We start from the raw sequence: 17,050 nt of genomic DNA, 5'->3' as shown, positions 1-17,050 counted from the left end.
ACCATGAAGAATCTCGAGGAAATCTGAGGAGGAAAAAAGACTAAAAACAGCAGCAAAAGAAGCAGCTTTAGCAATAATGGACTGACATTTGCACGTTTAAGATCTTCTTGGGCTAAGCTTGACTGGGTACGTAACACATCACTGGTTACTTTATTTCTGCACTGTACTCTCACTATGTAAAATTTCAAAGTCCCATAGGTCAGATATTGGTCTGAAAAATATAGCTCTCTAAGTGAAATGGTGGATTTTATTTCATGATTACTTTTTCAAAGTTGGAAACAAGTAAAACTACAGAAGGCATATAGTGTGGGGGTGATGCATCAGTCCCACGTCTTTATACCTTTCCCATGTATCCTAGAATCTAGGTATACTCTGTGCATACATAAACATTTATGTGTACTATTGCCTCCCTTTTTTTCCTTACACAAATGGCAAAATATACATGCCATTCTGAAACATTTTTGTCACTTATTAGTGTATCTCAGAAATTGCTTCATATTAGTCAATATAGATCTGCCACATGAATTGAGACCATCCTTTTTTAAAGGTAATAACTAGTGCTCTGATGTTCTCATCTCTTAGGATTTTAAAAGTGGCACCGAAGGCAAGAATTTAGCCAGACATGCCAACCCAGATTAGAGGAAATGGAAGGCAGAGAAGTTCGAAGTCTTTACCTGTGATGGTCTGCAAGTCTTTGATGCTCTTTCTCCTACTCCTCCTTCCAAACCCCTCCAGCAATCCTGAACATACTTCTGACTTGCTGTTTATCTTACACTCCCTGATAAGTCTTTTTAGAAGCTGGTGGTCTACTGAAGCCAAACCACAGCCGTATGGTGGTCCCCAAAACACACTATAGCATTGTAAGGGCCCAGAAGAAAACACCATAAAATTAGATAAACTGGATATTTGCAAAAAACATTAAAAAAAAAACCCCAAACCTCTTGGGGGAGGGTATAGCTCAGTAGTAGAGCACGTGCTTAGCATGCAAGAGGTCCTGGGTTCAATCCCCAGTAACTCCATTAAATAAATAAATAAATAAGCAAGCTTAATTACCCACCCCCGCCAAAAAAAAAAAAAAAAAAAAGAAAAAAGAAAAATACCCTTCTCATTTGCATTAAAACAATGCAGCTTGATTTTATTCATTTCTGAGCTACTGAACTGGATTGATCATATTTTCATTTTTTTTTCAAATTTAGTAGTTGGATTTAAATTTGTCATCTTATAAACAGAGCTGCCCCAAATGAGTCTCTGTAATTATGGTGGGTTGCTGTGGCCCCAAAGTTACTCTTTCATTATGGTGGACTGACAGTGAAACCATTCTGGACAAAATGCCATGAATCTTTCTAAAACCAGTGCAATCATCACATGTTGAGATACAGCTTCAACAGGTAGCCGCTGATTCCTGACTTTCTGGAGTTGCCGCATTCAGCTCTTGGGTTTCAACGCCCCCTCCCATTCCAGGCACCGTGGGAGGCCATACCTAGGTTTTGAAATCATCTGGTTTTGAGCATTTTTAGAGTATTTCCTTGTATCCCTTGGGATCATTAGAGGTACCCTGGGGGATAAGTGCCAGGACATACTTTTTACCAAACTGTTCTCTTTCTCAGCACAGACTCCTTGGTTAGTAAATGCCCTTTGAAAAGACTCAGGACTTCATAATTCTACAAATGGTATAAAACAGTCCCCTTTGGAACAACTCTGCTGCATTGCCTTCTAAGAGTTAGGAGATGTGGTTGGCGTGTGCGTTCAGAGGGGAATGTTGGATGTTTTATGCCCTGTTAGGATATTCAGAGGCTGCCCTTGATTTGCAGCTGAAGTCCCTAGTGGCCTCAGAAGCTTCCATAACACCTTGGCTGGGAATGACTTTAAGTCAAGGCTGCCCAGCAGGTTGATTTACAGGCCTTCTGGAGCAGTGTTTCAATGCATCTTTAAGCTTTGCTGCTATTTAACTTATCAGGGCCTTGAAAGTATTAATGCAGCTTCTGAAAGGATCCAGCACAAAGGAGGAGGGCCAGAGGAGCCAGCAGCTCCAAGAAAGAGTTGCTGTGTTTCCTTGCCTTTCAGGCCTCCACCACCTATGATCCAGAAGAATGAATTCCCTTCATAGGATTGCTGTGGGGAACTTTGGTCTCTAGTTTCTGCCTTTGCCTTTGGCTGGTACCTGCTGCCAAACCCAGGGTCACACTAGCCTTTCAGAAAAACAGATCTAGGATTTAGTGTCATTTCTTGTGTGCCCTTGGCCAGGTAATAACAGTGTGTTCATAAATGAAATAAATATGATAATAATGGCACTGCTTGTGGAAATAAATGAAATGATGTTTGTAAGGAGCTTAGCACAACACTCAATAAATAGTAGTCACTAATATTAGGAAAGAAGGTTGCTTTAGTGGTTACCTGAATAGAGTGATGTTAGTTGTTCCTTGATGGAAAAATGACCTGTCCTCCTGACTCTGATTCATGAAGTTCTGTAACTAGAAGTTCACTTTTAAAAATCAAAATGTCTTGGTAACAGTCAATACTTCTATGAGGGAACATTCAGGCTTGGCAACCATTTACACATTAGTGAAAATAAACCTTTTTATTTTGATAGGGACTGATGAGAGCACCGAGCACTTTGGAGAAGAGACAGTTCCCACTGAGTAGAGGAAAAGCAAAGACCATTAAGGCTCTGGTCACTACAGATAAACTTCCTCTACTTTAGAATTCTGTGCAGAGCTTTTCTATTTCCTCGAATTCTGTGCCCCTTCAGGAAGAAATGTCATCTAGTGACCCATATGTATTTAGTCTCATGATTCCCTCTCTGCATTATTAATCACTCATCAATTTCTTTGCTTAAGTTAGAGCAAGACTTAAAACAGTGTTGGGGTGGGGGCCCCAGATCTGCTCTTATACCACATGTGTAATGCCATAATCAATATCTGTCTTTGAAGGAAGGTAAATAGGCATGATACTTTATAAATATCTGTCACTTTAGAAATACTTTAGAAATACCTGTCACCCATATACATATATATAAAATCTGTCTCTATATAAATCTTTCTGTATAATTATCAACTACATATAATTGAATTATATACTTATATATAATTGAATACATATTCAATTGTGTATGTATGTATATATGAGTATGAATATTATATTTGAATATATAATTATATATATATCCTTGATAGTGATACATAGTTGAAAGTCTATATCATTAATATTTCCATTCTTTCAGAAGAGAACTTGTACCTTTTCTAATTAAATGTACTCATTTTACAAAGAGGAATTTAAGGGCGAGAATGGAGAAGTTACTCCCTCTAGATCTCATAACTCATTGGTGGCAGAGCAAGGACTAAACCTGGACTCTTTTTTTTCCATAATGGTGCTTACTATGCAATAATTGGCATAGGTGACTAGTCAAACAATAAATGACTGGGATAGCAGCTAGGTTGGTCCAATATATATCAGCAGATTTTATCTAGAGCCAAGTACTCAAAAAGACACAATTCAATTGTGTTAAACTATATACATCCTAAAATGAACTTATCTGGTTAGAACTTAGAGTAGTGGTTACGCTTGGTGGAAGAGTGACCAAAAGGGTCATGAGGGGAGTTTCTGAGATGTTGATAATATTCTGTTTCTTGATCTAATGCTGATTACATGGATTAATTTGTGAAAAATTCATCAAACTATATACTTAATGATTTGTGTATTTTATTCTTTAAAAAGTTTACTTAGAAGATATAGATTGGCTAGGCACCATGTACATGCAAAACCGTTAGGTGCTATATTTCCACATTAAAGTAAGAATTGAAATAAGGAGTGGAAGGGCAGACATTCACGTTTTAGAATGGTCATATTTAATCCTCCATCTTTGTCTTTTTATTGTCTCCTGGAACTCTAGCTTCTCCAAAATAGGTAAATTTATTTAAGAAACGTAATAGATAAAAATCTACCTGTTGGGTGTCTTTTGACCAAATTGTATTGGAAGATACAAGAACTTATAGGTTTATGATTATTACCATGAGCCCAGGGTTAGAAATACCTGTCACCCATTTAATCACCTTTTTTAATGTGCACTTATCTGATCTTCTTTCCATTCCAGGCAGTAAAGGGAATGATAATTCCTCCTCTGGGCTTTGCAAGGACATTGTATGTGATTGGAGAGGGGGCAGAGGTGCCTGGTGTACAGCCATGAGTTCAGCCGGGCTATTTCAGATGTTCAGCATGTTTCTTTGCTTCTGCTTCTCATGGTGTGAAGGCTTGTGCAAGGCAGGTCCAAGCATATTTTTCTTGAAATGAATGTTAACCCAGAAGGGAGTGGGAATTAATGGGTTTTTATCAAGAAATAGGAGGAGGAGGCGGCTGAATGCTATTGATGTTGAACTGACTATGGCCTGCCACCTATTTCTCATTCTTTGATCTTTTGCCATGGTTTCCACCTTTGAAAGTTTTAATTAAAGCTTTGCCATGGAAAATATAGCATCCTTATAGGTCCACCAGAGTAAGTGCAGTTCTTGCAGTTTTATAGATTTTAAAATCTAAATTAATTATAGTAAACCTGGACCATTTTATATTTATAAATAACTATCACCTTTCTAGAGATATAGCAATAGTTCTATATCTCAAGATTCTGTATTCCCATTCATTAACTATCTTTTTTTTTAAGTACGACAACTCAGTATATGATGCTTTATTTGTTTGTTTGCATCCAGAGTTGCTAAAAAATTCTTTTGAAGTATCATGGAAATTCCTTCAATTTTACTTTCCCTTTTCTGGTTGAAATAAGAAAAACATTAATTTAAAAAATACATATGTCAGTTTTAGCAGTGAAAAATGTTTTCCTTATATAGTTTGAAACATTCAGAAATGGCAAGAACCTTGTCAACATTTTAATTCAGTTCATATGGTCACTCACTGTCTTTGGCTCCCTATATTTTTTTCAGCTTTATTGAAGAATAATTGACAAATAAAATTGTAAGATATTTAAACTGTACAACATGATGATATGATGTATATACATAGTGAAAGTATTCTCTCCACCAGTGAATGTATCTATCACTCACAGTTACTTTTTCTGGTGAGAACATTTAAGTTTTATTCTCTTTGCAAATTCAACTATACAATACAGTATTGTCAACTAAAGTGATCATGTTATACATTGGATCATTAGATCCTCACACCTTATTAATCTTATAACTGAAAGCTAATATCCTTTTACCAATATCTCCCTATTTCACTTTTCTACTCTCTTTGTTTCTATGAGTTCAACTTTTTTGGTTTTTGTTTTTGATTCCACGTGTTACCATGCAGTATTTGTCTTTCACTGTCTGGCTTATTTCACTTAGCATATTGTTTAGTTCCCTATTTAAAGTGTGCTGAAACTCCAGGGTCTCAGCTGTGTGCATCTCAAAGTCATACCGAAGATACTTATGAATAAATAAAAACAAATGTTCAAAGAGCAAACATTTTGACTTAATGCTATTTAAAGTTCAGATTTTACAAAATCTTTGCTATGTAGTCCAGTAATTCCACTTATGGTCTACTCCTTATTTATCAAGCTCCATTTTGGGCATTACAAAAGACAAAAATGATGTTCAAAGTTGCATTTGGATAGAAGGGGTGTGATTCTTCCTCAGCCTGAGAACGAAATCATTGTGTTAGATATAAACTGAAAGGGAAGATGGTCTCTGAGACTTAAGTTCTGCACTTTCCCTCTTTTGATCTTTCAGTCTTTCAGTACATGTTATTTGAAAACCATGTCTTTATAAGTGCAAAAATGCATCCAGAAAAAGTTAAATTACAAAGCTTCAAACACAGCCACTGTTTAAAAAATTATATGTAGCTGAGAAATGAAAACCAAAACAAAGAGAAAAATGAAAATATTGTAGTTACCAATGTGAATGGATGGTGTAAATGAAATGGAGACACAAGTATTGACTCAGTACTTATTTTGAAACCCAGAGATTAAATTTTTTTTTTCTATTGAGTCATATTGGGAAATGTCTTGAAAAAAAATGCTGTGCTTAGGAGCACGTCCATTGAAAAGATTCCGGCACTGCTACTCCCATCTACATCCACATTCCAGCCCTATCTCTGGTTCAGAGATCTGAGAGTCAAAGAGATTTTAGAAAATAGTAATTTTTTTTTTTTTTTTTTTTTTTTTTTTTGCTGTAATACAACCTGAGGGCTTTTCCTTTAAGTTGCCATTCCTGGGGGAAAACAAAAACCTACCTCCAAACCTGATAATGCTTCCTTGGCTGGCTGCAGATAAGACAGCTTTTGCTCTAAAGGAATGAGTTGACTTTGATTAGCTTAAAATTACTCGGTGAATTTGTTGTCAAAGTAGATATACTATCTTTGCATACATTTCATATAATATCTATATTTTCATTAATTGGTATACAGCATTTTCACATGTTTACTCTTGCTGTCAAGGAATAAAATCTGATTTAAGTTCACTGAAGGTTATTTTCTTGGTATATGTATAAGTCAGATTCTGATTAAACAATGAACTGGTTTTTTTTTCCTACCATGGACTTACTGGCCTTACTCCTTTCTCTTATTGTGTTGTCTAGAAAGTCATTTACTTGTACCTAAATCAACTAATGTCTATCGGGGGAAAAAAAAAGAATGTTGAACAAGCCTCTCTTTTCTCCCCAAACTGTGGCTCACATGGTTTAGCCTGCTCAGTGATGTCCCATGTATTATTCTTTTAAAAACAGACAACTTAAACTTCCAGTTGTAAGATAAATAAATACTAGGGATGTAATGTACAGTACTGGATAAATATAATTGACACTGCTGTTACATGTGAAAGTTGTTGAGATTTCGCATCACAAGAAAAAAATATTTTTTTTCTATTTCTTTAATTTTTTATTTATATGAAATGATAGCTATTTACTAAACTTATTTTTTGATCATTTAAACATTTCATGATGTATGTAAGTCAAATCATTATGCTGCACTCCTTAAAGGTATACAGGGCTGTCAGTCAATTATATCTCAAGAAAACTAGAAGAAAAAAAAAGTACATTTATTGCCAATCTTTGAAAACTGGGTTGTTTCTCATTAAAAATCCAGGTTTCTGGCCTCTGTTATAAAAATAAGGGCTGATAATATTAGGACTAACTTCTTCCAGGACAATAATTGGCTGAAGCTCAGCAGTAGCCAAGTTACACACTATATGACAACATGGATTTTTTCTTAAATTTGACCTATATTAACTCATTTGTGTTACAGACTGGGCCCTGTAATCCTTTGAGTTTGAAACTCCTGTTTGAGGCAGGAATTGTGTTGGGTTATGTAAGACTTTGAAGGGAGCAAAAGCTTTTTGGTGCGGTTTGTTCAGAAAGCTAGAATGACCCTAGAGCTTCATAATCAAGAGTCTAGACTTTGACTCAGAAAGATTCGGGATCCAGTCCCTGGCCTCCCATGTCCTAGGTCTGGGAGCTTGGGACAAATTGCTTGACTGTTCTTAAGCAGCTGCTTCTTGTATAAAGGGAGCTAATTACACCTCCCCAATAGGGTTGTCGTGAAGAGTATTAGAAGTGATTTTTTCCCAGTACAGAAAGTTTTGCTAATCAAGAAATCCCCTTGCTACTTTCAAGAATTTGTTTATAGAACATTTACTAAAATTCTGAGAAGGGTGATACATCTGCATATTTTTTAGACACTTATCTAAACATTATCTGTATTATTGGATTACCCCTCTTAGTGTCCAAATCAGAATTGCAGACCATTTCTCCTTTAATATAATTATTCCAAGAGAGTCACAGTAGTGGCTTTCAGGCTGAATAAAGCTTCCTATATTGTTTAGCTAGATTTCTGCATTCACAATATCCGTGCTTAAAAGGCACTGTAATTTCAGAGGTCATTCCTAGAGTGGATAATAAGAGAAATGTTAAAAACAAACAAACAGACCCATAGGGGAGGATTAAGATTTTTCTGTGCGTATCTACAGGAAAGGGTTAAATCAATTTCCTTGGACTGGAAAAATAGACCACCTAGAAAACCCTTTTGTAGGTACATATTTTACCGATGAAACATAATAAGGCCAATAGGAATCTTATAATAATTGACTGCAGATTTAACCTCCTTCAAACTCTTCCTTTAATTATCCTATCTGCACAGGTCTATACAGTTATTAATATTGTCTAAGCAATATTAATCCCCCAGGTCAGGGTTCTCCACCTGACTGCACATTAGAATCATTTGGGAAATTTTAAAAATTAGCCATGCCCGGGCCGTACTCCCAGAGACTCTAGTTTAATGATCTGGGGTAGAGCCTGGACATCACTACGAGCTTTGCTCCATGGCCTTATGCTAGCGTTGGGTATTGGTGTTGGAGGGGAAAGTAGCTATCAAAAGAGTAGAGCTCGGTCATAGGTCTGTCTCTATGATACCAATCTCCTATCCTGACATTCATAGAATTACTCTTGCTGGCTGCAGTGAACTGAGCCTTCACTTACATAAGTACAAACGAGAGAGAACAATGACTTTGGAGCAAGTGGTTAGTTAATGCTTCAGCAAAGGTAGGAAAGTCCATGCTAAACCTGTAACAGTTTCAGAAATATTTAAAGTGCACTTCATGTTTTACATAGTATATCTCATTTGGTCAAATCAATAACCTTTGAAGTGGATGTTACTAATGTTTCCACTTTATGGGAAAATAAAGGAATCTATAACAGGTGTGAATTTTTCCATAACAATTTGCCACATTGTTTTAATTTTTGAAATAAAATTGAATCTATTTCTGAATTCTTGTTTGCCAAGATCAATAAACAATTCAATATAAACCATTCATCTGCCATTGGCTTGCATAAGAACCCTGGTTCTATGGAGGATGGAAAAGCTGGGTCTGAACTATGACAATCACCAATATCAGTCCACTCCTTCTGCTATGAGATGGCCTGTCACACCCACTGCTCTGCTCCAGGAGGACTACAGAGAAATCCTTCACTGAGGTCCTCTCCAATTTCTGCAGGCTTGGCAGTGGAGAGCCCCATTGCTATGTCCAAGGCTGTTGTCCTCCACAGGCATCCCATTGCCATTCAACATTCAGGTTCACTCCAAGCTAATGGAGACTTCCCTTCCTCATAGAATCCCATCCCTCTCCTCTCCTAGTCTTTCAGGGATCCAACAATACTTGGGAGACTAGGCATACCCTTTTCTTTCCTTGGAAGCATAGAAGCCTTAATATCATTTCCTTGCATGGGCTGAGCCTTCCCTAAAGAAAGCTTAGGAAACGCATAAAGCACTACTATCTTTCTTGGGGCAAAGGAACCCAAAGCTTAGACATAAAAACTTGCCTGTATTTCTTGAATGGGAAAGGGGAAAGGATCATTCTTTTTCTTTTTTGTTGATGAATTCACAGCAGCCCCAAAGACACAAATTAATTATTTATAACCCACTCTAGTGCAGTACTAGAAAGCTTTAAAAGCAAGTGAGACTGCTTTTTGGGAGTTTTTCTTTTCATCAAAATTAATCCATTGACTCAAATGGGTGTTGACACTTCATAGGTCCAAAGGAAAAAAAAAAAAAGAAACCTTCACTGAAGAGGTTTGAAATTAGACACTATATCAGGTCTTTGATAAATAAAGACAAAACTTCAATATTTAGTGAAGATCCTTTGAAATAGCTGACTTTTCACAGACAATTCTTCAGCAACATTCCAACTCCATCGTATGCATCCTCCTCCCCCCATCCTTTTAGCTTTGTTTTTATGAGATTTTTTTGAGTTAAAAGTTAGTCCTTTTTCCATTGATTTTTTATTCCAAAGGTCACATATCTAGTTCTTGAGCCAGAAGATGACTGAATGAGGGGAAGAAATGAAAATGCAAAGTAATGGAAGTTTATACTATATGGTGAAAAATGTACGGTCATTAATAGAATGGACTCTGGGAAAAACTGAGGACTCCTGGACAGGAAGAGAAGAGTGGTCTTTTGATTTTCTAGAGGACTTGTATATTGGAGCCATCAATAATGATAACTCATACTTACTGAACATTAATCCACACAAAAACTGTATGGGGTAGGCACTATTACTAGTCCCATTTTGCATATGAAGAGACTGAGTCACAGAGAGGTGACAAGCAGAGGTTGTGTTGCCAAGGTTACATAGCTGGGGGAGGGATTAGAGTTGGGGTTTGAACTCAGACAATGTAGCTCTTAATTGTGAGTGTTGCCTGTGATAGGCTCTTCAACTTTATCACTGGGAGGATCTGAGGGGAACTTGCTGAAAATACCGCCTTTCTGTAATACCAGCAGGGCTGTGCCTGTGAAGTGCTGCCTGCCCTGGTCTTGGCAGTGCTGCCCAGACAAGTTTGCTCAGGAAGCCCTTTACGCGTTGAATGTGTACAAAGGCAGCAAGAGCTAAACATTTCCTTTTCTAACCTCCCCCAAGGTTTACCAAGTAAAACAGTTACCTTAATCATCTCAAGGTCTAAGGGTTGGAACTTTGCTTCTTCCTAAGAGATGATTTTCTGGGAAGTTTCCTAACTAAGAAAACACCTTGACAAAGGGGTAAAAAATTGACTATTTACTGACCATCAATCCAGGGGGCTCAGGACCTTTGGATTACTGACACAGTTCATCTACTTCGGCAGTTATATAGGATTTCTGGGGACTAGCACGTTTTTTATTAACTGCCTGTTAAGCCACCAGACGTACAAATGTAGACTTGACATATTAAAATATACTCATAAAATGCGGGAGTATGTTTTTGGTTAGAGAGGCACATCTGAAGAGTAAGATCACACAAGTTCATGTCCATTTTATTCAATCACCAATAGTGTGGCTATGGCCAATCCAATGCAAATGTCTTCTATTTCTCAGACTACAATTTTTAAACAACTTTTGCTCTAATAGTTCTTGCAATGTGCTGAATTCCAGATGAGAGTGTTGAGAGAATTCATTTAAAATTGATGTCTGTAATTTTTAATGGTTTTTAGCATGTAATAAAGAGGGTGCCACCATGAAGTTATTCACATTCTTTGCTCCCAATAATTCCTTTTGATTGTAGTGTTGGAGTGTCTTATACCTAAAGTCTTTCTGGCTTATACCTTTCCTTCTTTCTCTGTGCAAACGTGTCCCTTTGTTTAGAATCTTCTGAATTCTCACTTACTGAAACTCTTGCTTTCCTTTGAGGACCAGTTTGCTGCTTCTTCCATGATGCCTTCTTTGATTGTGCTGCTCTCTTCTGCAGTCTCCTAGGATTCAGCACCAGATAGGTGTCACTCACATGACGTTCACTCCATCCTGCGTGGATTTGCCGTTATTTTTACATACATTTCACTTCACCTTCTAGATCAAGGGTTGGCAAACTTCTATAAATGTCCAGATAGAAATGTTGTAGGCTGTGTGGACTATGTGGTCTCTGTTGTGACTATTCAGATCTGCTCTTGTGTGAAGACATCCTTAGTCAGTACATAAGTGAATTAGTATAGCCAGGTTCTCATAAGATGATGTTTGGACACTGAAACTTGAATTTCACATAATTTTCATATGTCATGAAATGTTATTCTTCATTTGAATTTTTTTCAACCGTATAAAATTGTAAAAACTATCCTTAGTTTGTAGGCTATACAGAAATAGGCATCTGGTGGATTTGGCCTTGGAGTTTGAACTCTGTTCAAGATTGTTAATCCCTGGAAGGCAAGAATCACATGTCAGACAACTTTGTGTCTATTTCATGAGCCTGCCACAAAACCTTTCAAGAACCAGGTTGATGTTATTGATTGAATTAATGCAGAGTGAGAAGACGTATCTACATCATTGAAAAAAAATCAGAAAACATAAATGGCTTATGAGCATTTCAGCTATAAGGAAGTTTGGAGACACGAAAAAAAAGTGGTGGATTTTGTTTATGCAAGTTTACATAGGCAGAATTAACCAACTGAAATGCTGTTGCCACTAGAGCCTAATGAATAGTGTAGTCATCACTTTTCCTGGAGTTGTACAAAAAACCTTCTGAGTTCACTTGGAGTATAAATGTTTTAAATTACACATTGCTTTTGAAAAGTGGATGAGTAGGGGTTTGTATCAGTGATCAGAAAAAGAGCAAGAAAATTTGAAGCCCCTAAGAAAGACAAAAACTTGACAAGGTCTGAAGGTACTTTTCAGTGTCTGTTGATTGCCAAATGGATTTTTACAAAAAGAAAGTAGGGTAAAGCTGGCTATTATTGACTTCCATTTCTTTTTCTCTTACTGTTTGAATTTTTTTGATTATGGTAGAATACATTTAATATAAAATTTGTCATTTTAATAATTTTAAAGTGTGCCAATAAGAAAAAAATAAACAACCCAATCCAAAAATGGGCAGAAGACCTAAACAAGCAATTCTCCAAGGAAGACATACAAATGATCAAAAAGCATATGAAAAAATGCTCAATATCACTAATTATCAGAGAAATGCAAATCAAAACTACAATGAGGTATCACCTCACACCAGTCAGAATGGCCGTCATTCAAAAATCCACAAATGACAAATGCTGGAGAGGCTGTGGAGAAAGGGGAACCCTCCTACACTGCTGGTGGGAATGCAGTTTGGTGTAGCCACTATGGAAAACGGTGTGGAGATTCCTCAAAAGACTAGGAATAGACTTACCATATGACCCAGGAATCCCACTCCTGGGCTTGTATCCAGAAGGAAATCTACTTCAGGATGACACCTGCACCCAAATGTTCATAGCAGCACTATTTACAATAGCCAAAACATGGAAACAGCCTAAATGTCCATCAACAGGTGACTGGATAAAGAAGATGTGGTATATTTATACAATAGAATACTACTCAGCCATAAAAACCGACAACATAATGCCATTTGCAGCAACATGGATGCTCCTGGAGAATGTCATTCTAAGTGAAGTAAGCCAGAAAGAGAAAGAAAAATACCATATGAGATTGCTCATATGTGGAATCTAAAAAACAAAAACAAAAACAAACAAACAAACAAAAACAAAGCGTAAATAAAGGACAGAAATAGACTCACAGACAGAGAATACAGACTTGTGGTTACCAGGGGGGTGGAGGGTGGGAAGGGATAGACTGGGATTTCAAAATTGTAGAATAGACTACCCTGTATAGCACAGGGAAATATACACAAAATGTTATGATAACTCACAGAGAAAAAAATGTGACAATGAGTGTGTATATGTCCATGAATAACTGAAAAATTGTGCTGAACACTGGAATTTGACACAACATTGTGAAATGATTATAAATCAATAAAAAATGTTAAAAAAAATAAATAAAACAAAAGAACATAATAAAAAAAAATAAAATAAAGTGTGCAATTTAGTGGCCTTAAGTACATTCACAATGTGCAACATCACCACTATCCATCTCCAGAATTTTTCATCCCAAACAGAAACTCTGTACCTAGTAAGCAGTAACTCCCCATTTATCTCTCCCCACAAACCCTAGTAACCACCATTCTATTTCTGTCTCAATGAATTTGACTACTGTAGGTACCTCATGTAAGTGGAATCATATAATATTTGCCCTTTTGTGTCTGGTTTCTTTCACTTAGCATAACATTTTCAAGATTAATCTATGTAGTGTGTATCAAAACTGTATTCCTTTCAATGGTTGAATAATATTCCATCATATGTATATACCACATTTTGTTTTTCCATTCATATATTTTCAATTCATTTGATTCTATACCCAGAAGTAGAATTGCTGGACTATATCATAATTCTACGTTTAACATTTTGAGAAAATACCAAACTGCTTTCCACAATGGGTGCACCATTTTACATCCCCATCAATGCACAAGTGTTCCAGTTTCTCCAATTTGTTATTTTCTGGTTTTTATTTCCTATGGTCATCCTAATGTGTGTGAAATGGTGTCTCATTTTGGTTTTGATTTGTGTTCCCCTAATGAATAATGACATTGAACACCTTTTCACATGCTTTTTGGACATTTTAATATTCTTTGGAGAAATGGCTATCCAAGTTCTTTGTCTATTTTTAAATTTGGTTGTTAGTCTTTTAGTTGTTATTTGTAGGAGTTCTTTATATATTCTGGATACTAGATCTTTATCAGATACATGATTTGCAAATATTTTCTCCCATTCTGTGGTTGTCTGTTCACTCTATTGATTTTGTTCTTTGATGCACAAAAGTTTTAAAATTTTGATGAAATCCAATTTATCTGTTATTTCCTTTTGTTGCTTGTGCTCTTAGTGTCATATTTTAGACAAATACAAGGTCATGGAGATTTGCCCCTAAGTTTTCATCTGAGAGTTTTATAGTTTATCTTAAGTCTTTGATCCATTTAGAGTTAATTTTTCTTTTTATGATGTGAGATAGGGATCCAGCTTCATTCTTTTGCATGTTGTCCCAGTGTTATTTGTTTTTTTCCCCATTGAATGGTTATGGCACTCCTGTCAAAAACCAATTGACCATAGATGTATGGGTTTATTTCTGGACTCTCAATTCTTTCCCCTGGATCTGTAGTCTATACTCATGTCAGTAACATACTGTTTCGAATCCTCTAGCTTTGTAGTAAGTTTTGAATCATGAAGTATGAGCTGCCTAACTTTGTTCTTCTCTTTCAAGATTGTTTTGGCTGTTTGGAGTTTCTTGAAATTCTATATGAATTTTAGACTTGACTTTTCCATTTCTGCAAAAAACACCACTGGGATTTTGATAGGGTTACATGAAATCTGAGGATAACTTTGGGGAGTATTGTCATTTTAACAATATTAAGTCTTCTAATCCATGAACACAAGTTGTGTTTCCATTTATTCATGTTTAATTTGTTTCAGCAATGTTTTTTAGTTTTCACGTACAAGTCTTATATCTTTGGTTAAATTTATTCCTAAATACTTTATTCTTTTTGATGCTGTTGTAAGTGGATTTTCCCCCCTTAATTTCCCTTTTGGATTGCTCACTGCTAGAGTATAGAAATATAAGTAATTTTGTGGGTTGGTTTTATGTCTTGCAACTTTGCTGAATTAATTTACTAGCTCTATAACAGTGTGTGTGTGTGTGTGTGTGTTTGTGTGTGTGTGTGTGTGTATTCTTTAGGGTTTTCTACATCCACAATCATATCACCTTCGGACAGAGATACTTTTACTTCTTCAATCCTATGAGTCTTTCAGGAGAAGGTCCATGGTGTCATAATGCCAACCCAGGGACTTTGGAGGAGCTTATTTCAGCTCCCTTAAGGATCCTAGCAAAGTCCTTTTCTGCTGCACTTTCTGTTAGGTGTAAAAACAAACAAACAAAAAACTAAACAGCAACAAACAAACAAACATCCAGGAAAAACATGGTAAGATCCCCAGGCTGGCAGTCATTATGTCTGAATTTGGGTTCTGGTTGTGTCACTTGCTTGTTGACTTTAGGAAATTCCCTAAATGTTCTTAAGCTATGAAGAGTAAGATAAGCAATCAAATAAACTTCAGAAACTACACTATGGCCAATAAAAGTAATTAATTTTTTTTCTCTTTTCATAAAGATAATGTGTTCATTGTAGATAATTTACACAATACAGAAAAGTTTTAAAAAATCATCCCAAATCCCAGTATTTGGAGCTAAGCATTCTCACTGCTTCAGTGAGTGACCAGTTTTTTGAGTAGAGTTCCATCTTGGGCTTGATCTTATGCATCTCTCTTTCTCTGTATCCCCGTTACCCGACTCCTGCACACACATGCAGCTTAACAGAACAACATATGTAACATATGTCGCACTGCAAACTGACTTCTTAAACATTTTTATGAAGATAAAAATACTATTTTATGAAAGACAAATGAAATTTTAAAAAACAATTAATCTGTAAGGCCCTAGTTCTAGTACCCTTTCTCTTCTGTTACAACTGAGACAATGATCTAATTATTGTTTGAAATAACCATATAAACAAGAAGGGACAATAGAGAGAAGCCTTGTCATGACTGGTGAGTGAAGACAGGAGCCCAGATGAAAATCAGCCAACTCTGAGGCCACAGAGGCAAAGGCAGTCAGGTATGAAGATACCTTTATCTTCATTCACCCACTGGAAGGGGCTGTGAAAAAAATTTGGAAGTCTCTCTTCTAAAGCCTGTGTTATAAAGTGACTCCAATTTTCCAATTTGAGAAATAGTAAGAGTTTTATTAGAAAGAGTCATGTAAGTAGTAAATCAGTTTTAAAAGAATGATTTTTGAAGCTACCTGGTCAAAAGCGTTCTCTGTTTATCCGCAGTTACGGTCAGTGAAATCAGATGGCAGCAGGATCAGGTCCCTCTGCTACTCACCAAACATTGTTAATAGTAGGCTATATTTTTGTTTTTATTTTAATTAAAAAAAAACTTTTCTATTTAGCCCAATTTGCCTTTCAGGTTAAGACATTTCTAGGCTTAAATATTATTTTATGAAATTGTCATCTTTATGTTGATAGAATGTACAAATTTTGAAGAGTATAGGAACATTTTTACTTATACCATTGATGATACATAATTCAAATGCAGTCTTGCAACATATTCAAATATAGTGAGTTATTCTGTTTGTGACACATTCGTTACTAAAGAGGTTTCTGTAACAATAGGGTGCCCTGCGATCCTTAGGCGGAACATGCTATGCTTTCAACTGAAAAATTACAATTTTGGAAAACTTGTGGAGCTGTCAGTGGAGCTTGATAGCTCAACAATACTTGGCTATTTTTTCTTGAGTTTTGTGGTGATACTAACCAATGGCTTTAAGAATTCTGTAATGAGATATATCAACTTTTAGAAGAACTGACTAATAGGAAACTGATATTTTCCAAGTGACCAGTGCAAAATGTTACAAAATCTATTCAAAGTGAAAGACCGATGGATTTTAATCTGAGGATGAACATTTCATCGATATGGTTTCAGATTCCTTATTGTAATTAACCTTTAAGAAACTACAACTTGTGGAGTTTGGGGGTAGCATCAGAGAATAGTCACAATTATATACAAATACATTTAAACTTTCAAAATGTAAAACAACTGTTTAAAGAAATTAGAGCGCAACAAGATATCCAGCACTTCAGAGACTAAGGTCCAAAAAAGAAAGGGAAGACACTGAGGTAGGCCTCCAAATCCACTGCTTTTCTTCTCAA

At 36.2% G+C, this 17,050-nt stretch overlaps 1 long non-coding RNA gene across 2 annotated transcripts in view; it reads left to right on the top strand.

Annotated features, from left to right (window-relative positions):
• The window catches only part of LOC141577709 (uncharacterized), a 66,989-nt gene extending 51,596 nt beyond the window's left edge, over positions 1-15,393 (top strand). The window contains exons 2-3 of one of the 2 annotated variants that reach the window (XR_012507020.1): positions 10-126; positions 11,559-15,393. This is a non-coding gene — a long non-coding RNA (uncharacterized LOC141577709). Of the gene's footprint in view, positions 1-9; positions 127-582; positions 6,518-11,558 lie in introns of those variants that run through there. The other variant, XR_012507021.1, reaches the window with a different exon arrangement.
• The last annotated feature ends 1,657 nt before the right edge of the window (positions 15,394-17,050 follow it).

Source organism: Camelus bactrianus, chromosome 5 (assembly GCF_048773025.1).
Source record: "Camelus bactrianus isolate YW-2024 breed Bactrian camel chromosome 5, ASM4877302v1, whole genome shotgun sequence".
Classification (NCBI taxonomy): domain Eukaryota; kingdom Metazoa; phylum Chordata; class Mammalia; order Artiodactyla; family Camelidae; genus Camelus; species Camelus bactrianus.
The sequence above is the reverse complement of the archived record's forward strand: the minus strand, read 5'-3'. Positions and strand labels throughout refer to the sequence as shown.